This window comes from Meleagris gallopavo, chromosome 14 (genome assembly GCF_000146605.3).
Source record: "Meleagris gallopavo isolate NT-WF06-2002-E0010 breed Aviagen turkey brand Nicholas breeding stock chromosome 14, Turkey_5.1, whole genome shotgun sequence".
NCBI lineage: Eukaryota > Metazoa > Chordata > Aves > Galliformes > Phasianidae > Meleagris > Meleagris gallopavo.
The window spans coordinates 802,619-817,748 of record NC_015024.2 but is presented as its reverse complement, the minus strand read 5'-3'; the positions used below and the strand labels follow the sequence as shown (position 1 = coordinate 817,748).

At 47.7% G+C, this 15,130-nt stretch overlaps 1 long non-coding RNA gene across 1 annotated transcript; it reads right to left on the bottom strand.

Annotated features, from left to right (window-relative positions):
- Nucleotides 1-13,984: 13,984 nt before the first annotated feature.
- Nucleotides 13,985-15,124, bottom strand: LOC109369898. The gene is made up of 2 exons (XR_002119540.2): nt 14,490-15,124; nt 13,985-14,393 (listed from the first exon to the last, which is right to left on the bottom strand). It is a non-coding gene; the product is annotated as an uncharacterized LOC109369898 (long non-coding RNA).
- Between the last annotated feature and the right edge of the window lie 6 nt (nt 15,125-15,130).

Sequence of the window (15,130 nt, the reverse complement as noted above, 5' to 3'; positions counted from 1 at the left end):
TGTGTCTGGGAGACTGCAACACGCATCTCAAATTCCAGCCAAGTATGTATTAAAATGCAGTTGCAATCTGCTGAAAACCAGGTTTTAAGATGGAAACAAATAATTAGAAGCACACAAATTAGTGTATGTCTGACAACAGGTTGAGCTCTGTACAGATTTATACAAAGTTGGTGATCACAGGATGAGAGTGATTAAATCCAGAGGCAGAAGCTGAATATTGACTGTAGCAAGTCAGGTGGAAAAAAGCGTTGGGAAAGAGCAAATCTGGGCAGGTTTCACAAGGGCTGCACTCCTAGAATTGAGATAAAGCTAACATTTCAGGGACTTTGTGTAAAATGCTGCATTTCAAGATTCAGTGCCTTAGCTGCGCTTAGTCAAGATGCATGCATGAGCACTTCCAGACAGCCATCATTTCTTGGGCAGTGGTGGGGCACCACCAATCCCATATCGTTTTCACCAGAGCTTTCTGTGGTTTCCTACCCTTGGCACTGGTTGTTTTTCACACTTCCAGGCTCAGATAGTGTGGGATCCCAGCCCTCCCATGCCCCTCTATGGACAGCAGCTCACCTGGGTGGCTTTCCTGCAGCAACTGGTACCAAAGTGGTTTAACATTCTTCTTGTTGAGTGCCTGCTTCTTTTTGTGTGTTTGTATGTGTGTAAGCAAGTGAGGCACAAAAGCAGCATAGATTGTTCTTCTGCACTCATGGTGATAAAAATTGCCTTGGAGATATTTGCTCTACTGTACATTTTTAGGAGTGCCAGCAGGAAGACTGTTCAGAAAGGAGGAAACCCAGCCAATGTGGTGCCAGCACTGCCCCTTCCTCTGGTTCTCTTGGAGATTAAACGTAGGGATGTTTTTGTGCCTATTTAGGCAGAGGGAAGGATCCTCTGAAGGAAAACCCCATCTGTTGGTCTCCAAGGGGGCCCTTTGGCCGAATGGCTCAGCCTGTGCTGCACACCCCGAGTTTGGGCAGGGGCTTATAGGTCCCAGAATTGTGCCTGAACCATGTAAGAGTCCTTCACCCTGCCAGTGATGCTTCACTACTGTAAATGGCCTGATTTTAGGCTAAAATAGGTTTTTTCTATTCCTTGATGCCACTTTATCTCAAAAAATCTTTATATCAAAATATCTTTAAAACATTTGCCGTTGGATTGGTATGCCAGAAAAACGATGTCCTTTTGTAAGCCAGAAAGAAACTAACCCTATGTGTTTCCAATGCACCTTCTTCACCATTAAGTCTGAAAGAAAGCTTCTAGTGCTCCCAAATCTCCCAGTTGCCAAAACACCACAGATACTGGTGAGAAGGGGCTTGCAAGAACACATCTCCATGATGTGCTTCCTTTGCACTGCTGTTTTCCAAAGAAGCAGAAAATAAAGGTCTGGGACCACTGGGACAACTGCACTGCAGCAGTTGCAGGCACTGTCCTTCTTCCCAGCCAACTTCTGGTTTTGAGTAAGTGCTGTCCTTTTGGTCCTTCCACCACACTGTCCCTACCTGGAGAGTGAGCTTTCATCTGTAAGGATGATGGCCGGGCCAGTGAGGAGTGATATGTGGTGGGGTTAGGACTGCCCATCCTCTGTTGACACTGAAATGCCTAAACTCATGTCAGTTTTGACCAAAAATAACATCTCTTCTTATCTCAGTTAAAAAGTTGGCTTCTCTCAGGTTTGCCTGTGCTTTTTGGTCCTAACAGCAACATTGTTCCCTACCCCAATGCAGGACTGAGCCTCCAGCCTGTGACCAAGAGCTACACACAGCTTCTGCCACTGCAAGAAAACAGTGCTGATATGGTGACCCTTGTTTGCATAACTGCTGCTTGCAGTTCCTGCCTGACATTTCAAGAGTGACTGTAAGAGCAGGGGATATGATGATGGGGTGCTGGGCAAAGTAGGTGAATCTTATCCTTGTTGGCAGGGTACTAGGATGAGCGATGGGCTGTCCTTTCTCTTTTTGGAAGTCCCAGTTGATTCACACCAGGATCCACAAACAAGAAGCCCGACAGAGTTTCACCATGATTTGGGCATTCCTGGGACTGTCTATGGCAATAGCAGACCTGGACAAGGGTGAAGCATTTGGCTTTTTGGGGTAGTATGTCCATCACGTCGCTGGGATGGGACTAGAGGGGCCCTACAGGTGTTAGTGTCAGGAGGAGAAAGCAGGTAGGTCTGGGCAGGGGAGAGCAGTAACGAAGAGGGACTCCCCTGCAGCCCCTCTAAGCACTCCCAGCCTTGTGGCTGTTTCTACTGCTGCATCTCAGAGTGCTTGAGGGCTGGCAATGATGGTGCTAACCCCAAAGGCTCAGCTTTCAACTGTCAGAAGCATCAGAAGCATGAGATTTGCAGCACAACCTTCCAAGAGTGTTTCTTTTGAAACAGAAAATGTTGGAGGGGTGGAGAAGGGTAATTCTTTGCATTTTACCTCCTGAGCTTCTTTTACTTTATCTGCTGTTGCTGTTGCAATGGTAAGAAGCCCTGTGTTGGTTTTTTTGTTTGTTTGTTTGTTTGTTTGTTAATTGGTTGGTTGGTTTTAATGTGAAAACAGATATTTGAGGGGTTGGTAAGCAGAAGCTTGGCCACTGGAACTGACAGCCCTGGGCTATGCCTGTCTGCAGCCATCAGATGCCTTGGTTTGATATCTGGTTGCTTTAGAGACAGATTGCAGAGTAGAGCACTTTAATCCTTAACCTAAGCTAAAAAAAAGAAAAGAAAAGAAAAGAAAAGAAAAGAAAAGAAAAGAAAAGAAAAGAAAAGAAAAGAAAAGAAAAGAAAAGAAAAGAAAAGAAAAGAAATTAGAATGGAGAAAAATATACAAAGTAGGCCATGACAACACAGTCTGTGAGCATCTGAGATCCGCTCCTAATTAACAGCAGTTCCCATCCCAGAAATCATACTGTTCAGCAGAAGTTAATCATCTTTGCTCATACATACAGTGCTCTTCAAGAGGGAATGAGTCACCCTCATTGAAATGTCTAATGTTATGAAATCCAGTGTGACTGATGTAATAGACCCAGCTAAGCTCTCCAAATTGGCTGGGAGCACCAACAGAAATGCTCAGCCTGTGTGTAAGTTGACTTCATTGAATTTTTTGTGTTTGTACCCTGGCAGAGTTTAGCCTTTAGTTATTAAAACACTCACAGGGAACGGCCAAAGAAGGAGCTGGGTGAACCTATGACGAGGGACTGGGTGGCAGAGGGACAGGCAGAGGCCAAGAGCACTGGTACCACCAAGCCTGGCGATCCTCCTGGCCTGGAGCTGTCTGTTCCCACTTTTGGGACAGAATGGTAGCGCTCGAATCCCAGCATTCTACATATCTAAGCATTCACAAGCTTGGGTATTTATGCTCCATTTGTGGTTCAAAGAGGAATGTTGGCTGAATTCAGAGTTAAGAACCTGTCTTGATATCAGCTGTTCCCTCTTAAATTAAGTACCATTACCTGCAAATGTTTCCTTCAAGCACTGGGTGCTATTTGCTTGGTGTCCTTTGTTTAAATGTCACTGTATGAATTGCTGAAAGTAATTTAAATATTTAAAATCATGTACCACAAATCTAATTTTATTTTGAAATGCCAAGCCTTACTTGTAGCTGATGCAACCAATAACAGCTCCACCCAGCACCCTGGGTTCCTGTCCCAGTTCTTTAATGTTTTGCATTTCCAGTACCTTTCACTCAACAAATCTGGGCTCTGAGATTTCTTTTTCAGTGCACTACAACTTCGCCAATAGCTTTTACTTGACCTGAATATTCATGGTTTCCAAGGAAATAATGTTCCCCTTGGGAAATGCCACCTTCACCCAAGACTGTCCTTTCCTGACTTTCACAAGAAAAGCTTGGCTCCATAGAAGTCATAATTTCTCCAGCTCCTGGCAGTAGCCTCCTCTGATGAGCCGTGCTCCCACGAGGGCTCACCTCCACATCCCTGTGGCCACCTGGCTTGTGGGGCTGTATGCTCATGCCACCAAGTGCCATCTCCCACAGGTCTCCTAACATAAGGTCCAAACTGCCTTCTAATCATGCAGCCTCCCCAGGACATTTATTTTGCCACGTGCCCTCCCTGCTTCTTTCCATCCAGAGATGAATCTTGTTTCTGCTCCCCAGAACACGCTTAGAAGTTGCCTGGTCACTTCTCTCTCTGCCTGCTCTTGCCTTCCTGTTCAGACCAGGAGTGAAGACAGTGACACAGACACAACACATCTGTGCAGTAATAGCAGGATCTGTGTGCAGGATCTTTTTGCAGGATCTTGTTCTCCTTGGGTTTTGTGTCTCCAGGATGTGTGTCTCCTGTCTTGCAGCAGAGGTCAGCACGGTGCGTGGGCAACGAGGAGGAGGGAACCTGCATCTCCTCTGGGATAGAAGGTTTGCTGTGCTGTCCCAGCTTGTCATCTGCTCTGGAAGACCAGATAAGCCCCGTTTCAAAACTCTTGCCCCCTTTTATGATATTTCTGGTCATAAAACCAAGGCAAGGAGAAAATGCGGGTCCACTGTGTAACTCTCAGATAGGAAACGTATATTTCAAAGCCCATTCCTTTCTTCCAAGCCCATCTCTCGGTCTAATAAATGATGTGAGCTCTCTTACACCCCCTGCACGTCCTTGGGCCATCCCAGCTATATCAACTGCATGTGAAAACAGTTCTACGGGAAAAAAATTCCCCCAAATCCTCTTCGGCCACCACACCTACCCCCTCCAAACTGTACCACAGCAAGATACAGGCTCTCAGTAACTCTCCAGAGATGCTGACAGCAGGTACAGCAATGCACATGGGCGAGATGCAACAAGTGCCTTTGACAGCAGCTACTCGTGCATTGTTCTCTCCTGCCAAAACCACCAAGCATCTTGTCTGCTTTGTTTGCCAGAGCAATAGACTGGACCAACGTTCCAGCAAAACTTTCAGACTGTTGTGACATGGATTAATTACTTGATGCCACGCTGCAGTTCTTGGAGAATATGGGAAAATCGTGGCATCTTCCTCCCCACGTCACAGCACAGTGAGAGAGGGATGAGGTCAGAGAGGTGAGGAGCAGGAGCTGCAACCAGAACACCTTTGTTGAGAATGAGCAGGTGGGTATACACAATAAGATGGGTCCACAGCATCCAGAGGGCAGATCTCCTCCAGAGCATGCTCATGTGTCCTTCTCGTTGATCTGGCTGCTGTCTCAGCCAAAAGAGGCCATTCTGTGTTTGGTTTCCCTAGAGGAGATATTATTTTCATAGAGATCCAGACTACTGGCACAGTTAAAGCCAGCTTAGTTAGTGTGTGAGAGCAGCCCTTTTATAGTTGTGTGCATTGGAGAAGAGTGTGAAAGCAGGAGACAGCTACCACAGGACAGGTGAGGTCAGCATCCTGAGAAAAGGGTAAGGCAAAACCAACCCTGGATCAAAGCATCACAATTCTGGACTTCAGAAAAGCAACCTTTTGCCTCTTCAAGGATGTGTTTGGAAGAATCTGATGAGGTATGGCCATGGAAATAAGGAGAGGTCTGAGAGATGTAGTATATATTGAAGGGTGCATAGCAGAAGAAGGTAATGACAGTGCCTTCTAACAGGATACAGGCACTATGCAGCGAGTAATGAAGGAGATCTGGCTTTCCAATTACTAAAGACAGCTCAAGAAAAGTGCAATCCCTACCCAGATATCCTGGATCCTGGCTCCATCCCTTCCAGTCACTCAGGTACATTGCTTGCACCTCAGCTCCCTTGGTTAGCCACCCCTTGGTGAGCCACCCCTTCTTGCCTGGTGCTCACCTGGCAATTCCACTGCAAGGGTCACCTCCTCCATGCTCAAGAATGATCTGTCCCTATGTGCAGGGCATCAGACACGGGTGGAAGATCTGTATGGGTGGACAAGGAACACCTAGCGACATTCAAACATAAAAGAAGCATCCAGGAGGTGGAAGCAGGGAGAGGTGACATGAAAGAAACATAGGGAGATGTGGGGATGGAGATGGGAAAGTCAAAGTTCATCTGGAATTGAATGTGGCAATAAACCTGAAGGGAAAGAAGTCTTCTTTGCTTCAGTCCTTACTGGCAAGACCAGCTTTTGGGAATCCTAAGAGCAGAGAAAAAGTTTAGGGCAAGGAAGAGTGACCTTTTAATGGGGAAGGATTAGGTTTTAGGAAGGATTTAGATTAGAAAGCATCTAAATAAATTGGACATACACATGGCCACCGGCCCTGATAGGGTTCATCTATGGGAGCGGATGGGATGGGAGCACACTGTCACTGCAAAGCCATTCTTGGTTATCTAAGATAAGGCACGTGATTGGAGAGGGAAGGGGATTTCCTGAAAACTAGAAGAAAGCAAATGTTATTCGGAAAGGAAGATCCAGGGAACCACAGCAGGATTGGCCTCAGCTTGATGATTGAGATGGTGGAGCAAATAATCTTTGAAGCTGTTTTCAGCTATTTTAAGGGCAAGAAAATGATTGGGAGTAGTTAGCCTGGATTTACAAATAGGAAGTTAGGCCTGACCAACCTGACAGCCTTCTGTAAGGCAACAACCAGCTTGGCAGGCAATGACTTTAGCCAGGCTTTTGATGCTGTCTCCTGACATCCTCACAGACATACTGATGGAGAGGTGAATTGAACAGGCTGAATGGCACAACGCCCTGCTAGAGGCCAGTGGTGTGCTCTAGAGGTTGATTCTGGGGTCAAGACTGTTGAAGATCTTTATTAATGACCTGAGTGACAGGAATTGCACCAGCTTTTAGATGGTACAAAACTGGGAGGATCAGCTGATCCTCCAGATGGTTGTGCTGCCATTCAGATGACCTTGACAGGCTGAAGAATGAACAGAGAGGAACTGCATGAAGTCCAACAAAGGGAAACTCAATGTCCTGCTCTCGGGAGGAACACCCTGTGCACCACTACATGACCTGGGGGACCTTGTGGTCAACAAGTTGACCATGAGCCAACAATGCATTTGTATGGCATTAGGAAGAGCATTGCCAGCAGGTTAAGGGAGAAGAAGGAAAAAAGTTTTGATTCCTCCTTTGTCACTGAGCGCTAACATGGCTGCACCATCTCAACATCAAGAGGAAATCCTTGCCATATGATGATGAAAACAATGCTGTTGCACAGGTTCAGATGTGAGGGCTGCATGGACAGGAGAGGGCAGATGCAGGTTTAGGACCTGGTAAGGAAATGGTGATGAACGTGCCAAACCAGAGCAAATTGCCAATGGTGATGCTGGTGGAAGCTGGACTTGCACCTTATGAGTGTCACAGCTATTTCTTGCCAATGCTTAGGTCAAGCTGTGTGATATTGCTGAGTATCCTTCTTCTAAGGACAGGAAAAGGGGAAGGGTCCTGCTCGGGACTGGGCCAGTGGGAAGAGTCCAGGCTTCTGAGACCTGGCCCGATTTCTTCTGTGCTGATCATATTCTTGCAGCTCATATATGTGTATCCATGAGCTGTGAGTGTGCCCAGGAGGGTCAAACAGGCTGGGCTAGTGACCAGAAGGGACAGCTGGTTTTTTTCACAGAATATTGCCTTTTGGATAAGTGCACTGAGGAAGGGAGAAGGACAGAAGTTTTCCCAAGAGACATTTTGCATTCAAACTGTTATTATTTTTGTTTTCCTGGAAACCAATTTTATGGAGTAAAAAAGAGCTGGATTCAGCTGACCACCAGCATTAATAACATTGGGAGGGAAACAGAGAACTCATTTTCCAGTGCTCTGAAAGGGGATCCAGCCCCTTGCTCATGAAAAACTTCTTGGAAATGGCTTCTTAGGTTTTGTGCAGTTTTGTTTATTCACAGTGAGGAGAAACAAACTCAGAAAATAAAGCATCTTCAGGGGTCTCTTGCAAAGCTTTGCAATGAGAAGACAGGCAGTGAGCCCTCGGTGAGGACAGGAGGCCAAGTCTGACCAACAGTAGGCACCAAAAACCATCCAAACCAGAACAACTATTTCACTGGAATGAAAGGCTGTGAAAAACAGTTTGACTAACACCACACACATAGAAAAGGGGCAGAACCATGCAGGCTTCTTCCACAGTATCTCTGCATCAAACAAGGATTTAATTGGAGCAGTTTAGGGTTTCATCCATAGGCAGAGGTGTGGTGCACCAGCACATTCCTGGGTGCAATTCCAATCTTCTTACAATGTATATCCCCAATAGCTCTGCCAAAGCCACCAGGGCTGCTTTGGCTGCAACCCATCCAGGAGCACACTGAGGAGCTGTGCCTGCCCAGCTGTGCCAGGAAAGAGGTCCTGCCTCAGTATTTGGCCACCTTGCTTAAAATCAGACCCAGCAAGGCAGTGAGAAGGCAGCAGGTCCCAAGTGCTGCTCAGCCAGTCTGGCCAAGTCAGGGTTTCCCCATACATCTGCTCCCCTTGCTCCAAGCCTGCATCCCAGCAGCAGCCTGGGAGGGATGGGCAATCAAATCTCACCCCATCAGCAAGGGTGGGGAAAAGTTGGGGAAGCAAAGCTGGGAGCCCAAGCTCATTTACAGAAGTGCCTGATGAGTGATGAAGTCACTTTCACAGTTGTTTCCAGTGAAAAACCTGCACCAGGAAGCCTGCCACTTAGCCTCCTTGAAAATAAATATTTCTCTGCAGGAAATTGCTTCTTGAAAACAGCCCGGATGCCTGGGAGAAACTGCCAAGGAACTGACGTGTGTGGAGGGTGGGTGGTCACGTATGCCTAGCCTGCAGAGCTGGGAAGTGCTGGGGGTGCAAATAGGAGAGGGGGGAGGCACTCAGAGAGCACCACGGGGTCCTTCGGTTGTTCCTCTCTGCCTGCCTGCTTACTAAGAGCAGCCTTCTCCTATCATACAAAATGAGGAGTGATTAAAAATGAGGCACACAGATGTATATTAAATTACATGCTGTGTATTTTGTGACCATCTGGTTGAATTTGAGGCTGCCCTACTGGCTGGAGGACTATCTCATCTTTCCTCCTTTCTCTGCTGGGTTTTATAGGAAGTCCTGGGGACATCCCAAGCTGTCATTTAGCCATTCGTCCCCAAAAACAGCGTGAAAAAAAGCTGGGCTAACTTTTCCTGGATAAATTAGGTTTTGGCTCTGCAGACTGGATTTTTTTATTATTATTTTTATTTTTTGCACCCAGGCAGAAGCAAACCCTTTTCTGCAAAAATGTGAAAGTTTCCTCAAACTGAAGCTGAAGCCAAACTCTTCTTGGGCACCCAGTGAAAGGACAAGAAGCAATGAGAAAAAATGGAAGCTTGAAACATGACAATTAAGCATAAGAAAACACTTCTCTTTTAGGGTAGTCCAACATCATCAGGTTGCCCGGAGAGGGTGTGGAGCCTCCATGCTCAGAGATATTGGTATACTCAACTGGGACGAGGTCCTGCTGTAGAACGCCTCACTGTGATGCTCTCCAGAGGGACCTCCAGCCTCAGTCTGTAACCGCTAAGAGTCGCTTATAGAAAACAGATAGACCAAGTTCTTGGAGCCTTGTTTTTTGCTGTGAAAGCATTTAAAGGGAAGATAACATCCACTTCTCCTATAGGCTGTAGCACTCTGCACAGCTTTGCTTTCCCATGGCAGTCGCCAAGCTTCTAGTTGTACCTGGGGGGACATGCATGGTGGGCAAGGAAAGAACCAGCTCAAGGGGAAGGCTCCTACTCTCAGCCTCCTTTGGAAGGCCAAAATCTGGGCACGGATTTTCACTGGAGCTCTTGAGGGGTTTTCTTAACCCTGAAGATGCTTTCCAGGTCTGATGAGGGGCAAAGATGATGACAGAAAAAGTCAGGTGGATGACAGGGTTGGAGATCCACGGGAATCAAATGTAATGTGCAAGAAGGAGGAACACCAGTAGAGATTGCACAGTGTGAAGACACTGGGAAGCTGCACGTGCTTTGCCTGCACCTCCTTTTAAACAGGAGAGATTGGGAGCCTTCTTTCTGCAGACTTTGCAGCGGGGCTGTGTGAGGAACAGGGAAATCTCTTCCTACTTCCAAGAGAGATGCCTTCAAATGCTGCTGCATAGAGATGGCTTTGCTGCAGGAAGCAGAGCACAGCATGTCCTCCCGCTTAGTGCTTGTGGGTGACGTGCTTTACCAGGCCAAAGTCATTTGACATTGCTCTAGTGGGTGTCTGAAGCTAATGAATCCAGATTAGGCAGTGCGGAGGCTGGGGAGCTAGATTTCTGCTGAATATGCATAAAGACAAATATGAATTCTAAAATTTTTAGGAAGTGTTTCTACCCTGGCTCAGTGCTAATGTTGATAAAAAGAGTTACAAATTAGTACAGGAATAGGAAGAAAAATTGGGCTTTTTTTTTTTGTTTTTTAAACTGCTAAAACCAGGCATCTGTTTTTCTACCAGGAGTTAGTTTCTTACATGCAATAGTGAAGCATGGAGTAAATTATCAACATGTGCCCTTCCCTGGCAGAATAACTCCCACCTCAATTAAGTAAAAAGGAAGAGGAACTGAAGTTAAATTTAAAAAAAGAAAAAATCCTTTGTATTGAAAAAAAATAAAGGTGATTAAATCAGGAATTTAGCACTGCAAGGAGGATGCCAGCATCAGATTAACCCTTCTGTCTGGTTCTCTAGCACCTGAGTGCTTGCAGAGGTAATGAGGATGCAACTAGCTCTACTCTACAGATGGAAAAACTGCAATAAAGAAAACAGCAATTTCACTGAGTGTTACAGAGCAAAGCAGAAGTCATCCTGGTGATTCAGATGACTTCTGAGCCAATTCCCAGCTGAAATACAGCCCACACAATGCTGCTTGGAGCACCTCGTGGTTGAAGTGCCAAGGAGGAGCATCCTCTCTGGGTACCAATGGATGTGTGACCACAGGCAGGTGAGGGCATTTATTGAAAGGAGCCTAGTAGCTTTATGAATTGATATCTGGCAGTGAATAATAGCTGGTACATGATATTAGATGTTGAAAACAGCTGACTGAGCAATGAGAAGATGAGCCCGTGGGAGATTTAGCAGCTACAGTCCAGAGCTGCTGGGGCAGAGCTGACTTAATGTATGAGACTGGAAGGAAAACCCTTTCGCAGTGCAATGCTGTTGAAAAGGTGCCTACTAAAAGTGCATACTAAAGGAAAGAAAAACAAAAACAAAGAGAGATGTGTTTTTCAGAGATTCATTTTTAAGAATAAAACGTTACTTAACTGACTAGCTTCTGACTGCAAATACTTTTACTTTAGTCTTCAAATGCTTGGAAATCCTATTCCACACCTAAGCTGCATAGAGTCACAGAATCATAGATTCATTAATGTTGGAAAAGGCCACTATGATTATCTGGTCCAGCTGCCAACCTATCTCTACCATGCATGCTCGTGTCCCACAGTGCCATATCTACATCAATCTTGAACACCTTCAGGGATGGTGACTTCACCACTTCTCTGGGCAGGCTGTTCCAATATCTCACCACTCTTTTTGATAGGAAATTCTTTCTAATGTCCAAACTGAATCTCCTCTGGCATAACTGAGGTCATTCCCTCTCATTCTATTGATGATTACATGGGAGAAGAGGCTGAACCCCATCTTACCACAAAGCTCCCTTCAGGGAGCTTAAGACAGCAATGAGGTCTCCCCTGAGCATCCTCAGCTGCTCCTCGTAAGGCCTGTGCCAGACTCCTCACCAGCTTCTTTGCCCTTCTCTGAACATGCTCCAGGGCCTCAGTGTCTTTCTTGTAGTGAGGGACCCAAACCTGAACACAGCACTCAAGGTGTGGCCTCACCTGAGTACAGAGGGATGATACCTCCCTGCTGCTGCTGGCTGCACTATTTATGATACAAGCCAGGATGCCATTGGCCTTCTTGGCCCCGGAAGGCCTCTCTAATTTTCCCTCTGGGTGAACATCCTTGTATTTCTCACAACTTGCCTAAGCCTTCTTCCAAAGATCACAAACTCTCTTTTTCCTGGAGTCTCAGTAAAAGTTCCCCGTTCATCCACACTGCTCATCTTCCCTACCAGTTCATCTTACAGCACAGGGGTGCTGTATGACTGCTACGCCTCTAAGACTTCCTTCTTGAGGGGTGTCCAGCCTTCCTGGACCCCTTTGTCCTTCAAGACTGAACACCAAGGGACCTGAACAATTCAAAGTCTGCCTTCCAGAAGCCCAAGGCAGCATTTTTTTTGTTGACCCCTCTCCTGACCTCACCAAGAATTGGGAACTCTACCATTTTGTGGTCTTTGCCCAAGTTTGCTCAAGAAAGTTTCCAACCTCCACATCTCCCAGCAGTCCTTCTCTGTTCCCGAACAGCAGCTCTAGCAGAGCACCTCCCCTGGTAGGCTCTCTTACCAGCTGTATCAGGAAGTTATCTGCCACACACTCTAGAAACCTCCTAGATTACTTCCTCTCTGCTGCACTGTATTTCCAGCAAACATCAGGTAAGCTGAAGTCCCCCGTGACTACAAGCTGGCAATCACATGATATCTGTCAACTGTTTCTGGAAGGCTTCATTTATTTCTCCATCCTGGACAGACAGATGATATAAACTTCCCATCATGGTTGGGAAGTTTATAATAGAGTTCCAGCAGAATGTAAGACTTGCTGGCCTTTCCCTTCATCCTTACCCATAAGGACTCAACATTGCCATTCCCAGCACTGAGCTCTACAACACAGAAACACTCCCTAACATAGAGAGCCACGCTACCGCCCCTCCTTCCTTGCCTATCCATTCTAAAGACCTTATAGCCCTCCATTGCAGCAATACAGTCATGAGAGTTGTCCTACCATGTTTCAGTGATAGCATTTAAGTCACAGTTTTCTTGTCACACAGTGACTTCCAGCTCCTTTTGCTTGTGGCCCATACTATATGCATTGGTGTAGATGCAATTCAGCTGGGCTGTGGGTCTCACACCAACCCTGACATTCTTGCCCCAGGCTTAATTTTAAAATCCCTCTTGATAGCCTGCAGTCTTCTCCCCATGACCTCATTGCTGCCAGCCCAAACTAGCAGAAGTGGGCAATAATTAGAGGGCCACACCAGACCAGGGAGCTTCTGTGTGATGTTCCTGACCGAGGCCCCAGAGAGGCAGCAGACTGCCCTGTGGGTAGGAACTTGTCAGCACATCGAGCCCTCAGTTTCCCTTAGAAGGACTCAGCTATGACAATCACGTTTCTTTTGTTCCTGACAGTCTTGAGGCATGGGAGTGGCTGACTTGCCCTAGACAGCCTTCTGCGTGGACTTTCTTCAGCATCTCACTTACCTGTCCTTCAAGTCCCAGAACCTCATACTTATTGTGCAAGGGCACCTCGGAAGGTGAGGTAGGCTGGGAGGGGTTCACCCAAAGCAGGAACCTGCCTCCACTCCTCCCTGCAGCTAGAGCCTTGAGACCGCTCATGGTGCTTTGGATGCCGGACTCTGCATTACTCGTTTTAGGTTCCCTTTGTTGTCTTTCCCCACAGACATCTTCTGCAGAACCTTCTTCCCTTTCCTCTGACTTTGGCACAACATCATGACTGTCTTACTGCTGGAAGCAATGCCCATTGCAGGGCTATGTCACGCCCAGAAAGAGTCTTAGTTAGACATCTAACAATGCTGTTACCCCCTGTTTTGTCCTAACTCTTGGTGATGGTCTGGGTTTCTAAAATGTGAGACAAAGACCCAGGTGGAAAGGAGCATGAGGGGCCTGAGCTAGTGGTTGCATCAGCATCACAGGAGAGCAGAGCAAAGGTGGTCTGAACCCAGGATGTAAGTGTGGGCATGGTATGTGGGCATCAAGTAGAAAAGCTGCTGGAGGAGAGAGCCCTACAGCAGGACAATAACCAGGAAGATGCACACATCTGCATATTAGAAAACTCCATCCAGTTTTGGTGGTACAACATGGAGAAGGAAGCAATCCGCTTTTATCACTGTGTATTCTTGTTCTCAAGCACTTGGGACACTTTGGAGCTGAGCTGAATGTTGCTCATTTCTGGATGTGTGCTGAGCTTTGATTTCAGCAAAGCCGTGTGTGTGACCAGAATAACATCACCAAAACACCAGAGCCCGCACTGCCATGCCGGAGCATCCTCATCCCAGACAGTTGCTTCTGATCCGCCTCATTTGTTTTTGTCTGCGGAGAAGGAAACCAGACGGTGCACGGTGCAGGAGATTGAAGGGGATGCCCACGGCTTTCTGCAGAGCAGAGGGCTCTTCCTCCGCAGAAGTCCCCAGGCAGCAGGTGGCTGCGAGGAGGACACAGGCGAGGGAAGGGACCTGCCTCGGGAGGATCGCCGCTCCGTTTCCGCTCATTTCTCGGCCGCCCTGCATTTTGGAGCAGCTGACTCAAGAGGGCAGCAAGCCGACGGGCTGCCACCGGCTCCAGCGGCCAGCCCTGCCCCGCGGGATCCCACCGACGGCCTCCCCGTCCGGGAGGGCTGCGCGTCGGAGGACTTCGCCGGGATGACGCGTGCTCCCGATCGAAGGACGCGGGAGGAGCCGGGGGTCCTCTGCTGCCCTCTCCCCACACCCCTGGCTGAGGAGGCAAAGGTTCCTCAGTGCTGCCGGGTGAAATCTGGTCTCACCTCCGCAGATGACACCGGCCTGGAGCCTGTCCCGTCCTGAAACTTACGTGGTTGCCAGTTTGGCCACGAAACGGAGGTGAGATCTCTCCCTCCTGCTGTCGCCGTGGTTACAGCTGCCTTCCTCGCGCCTCCAGAGGGGAGCCGAGCAAGTTTCTGGGTACTGAGAACACGAAGGACATGCAGCACAAAAGGGCTTCAGACCCCGATGAGCCTTCCTTGCACAGCCCACTGCTGTTCCTCATACGGATTGAAGGTGCTTTGTGAAACAAACGGAAAGGTCAGCTATTTTCACCACGGCTTGCATAAGAATCTCAACATCCTTTGCTGTAAGAGCTGCTTTGGTAACTTCCTACTGCAGCGCTGAATCACAACAGCTTCCCACAGCAACCAGCAGTAAAAATAAACCGAGCGAGGGGAAGTGGCTGGCTTCAGCCGTTCTGCTCTCTGGGGCACACGCTTGAGTCACGGAACAGCAAGGCCAAAGACATTTATTTTGCTGATAGCGATGAAATCCGCAAGCGGCTCCGAGCACGGCCCGCCGAACGCACGCAGCCTTGCAGCGGGACGCTCAGCCCGCTTGAAGATACACGCGCTCGAGCGCCGCGTCGGCTCTGCGTTTCCAGCAGGGGCCGGGCTTAAGAATTAGCCTAAAAGGAGACGGGCGCGACGAGGACCGTCTGCTCCGAGG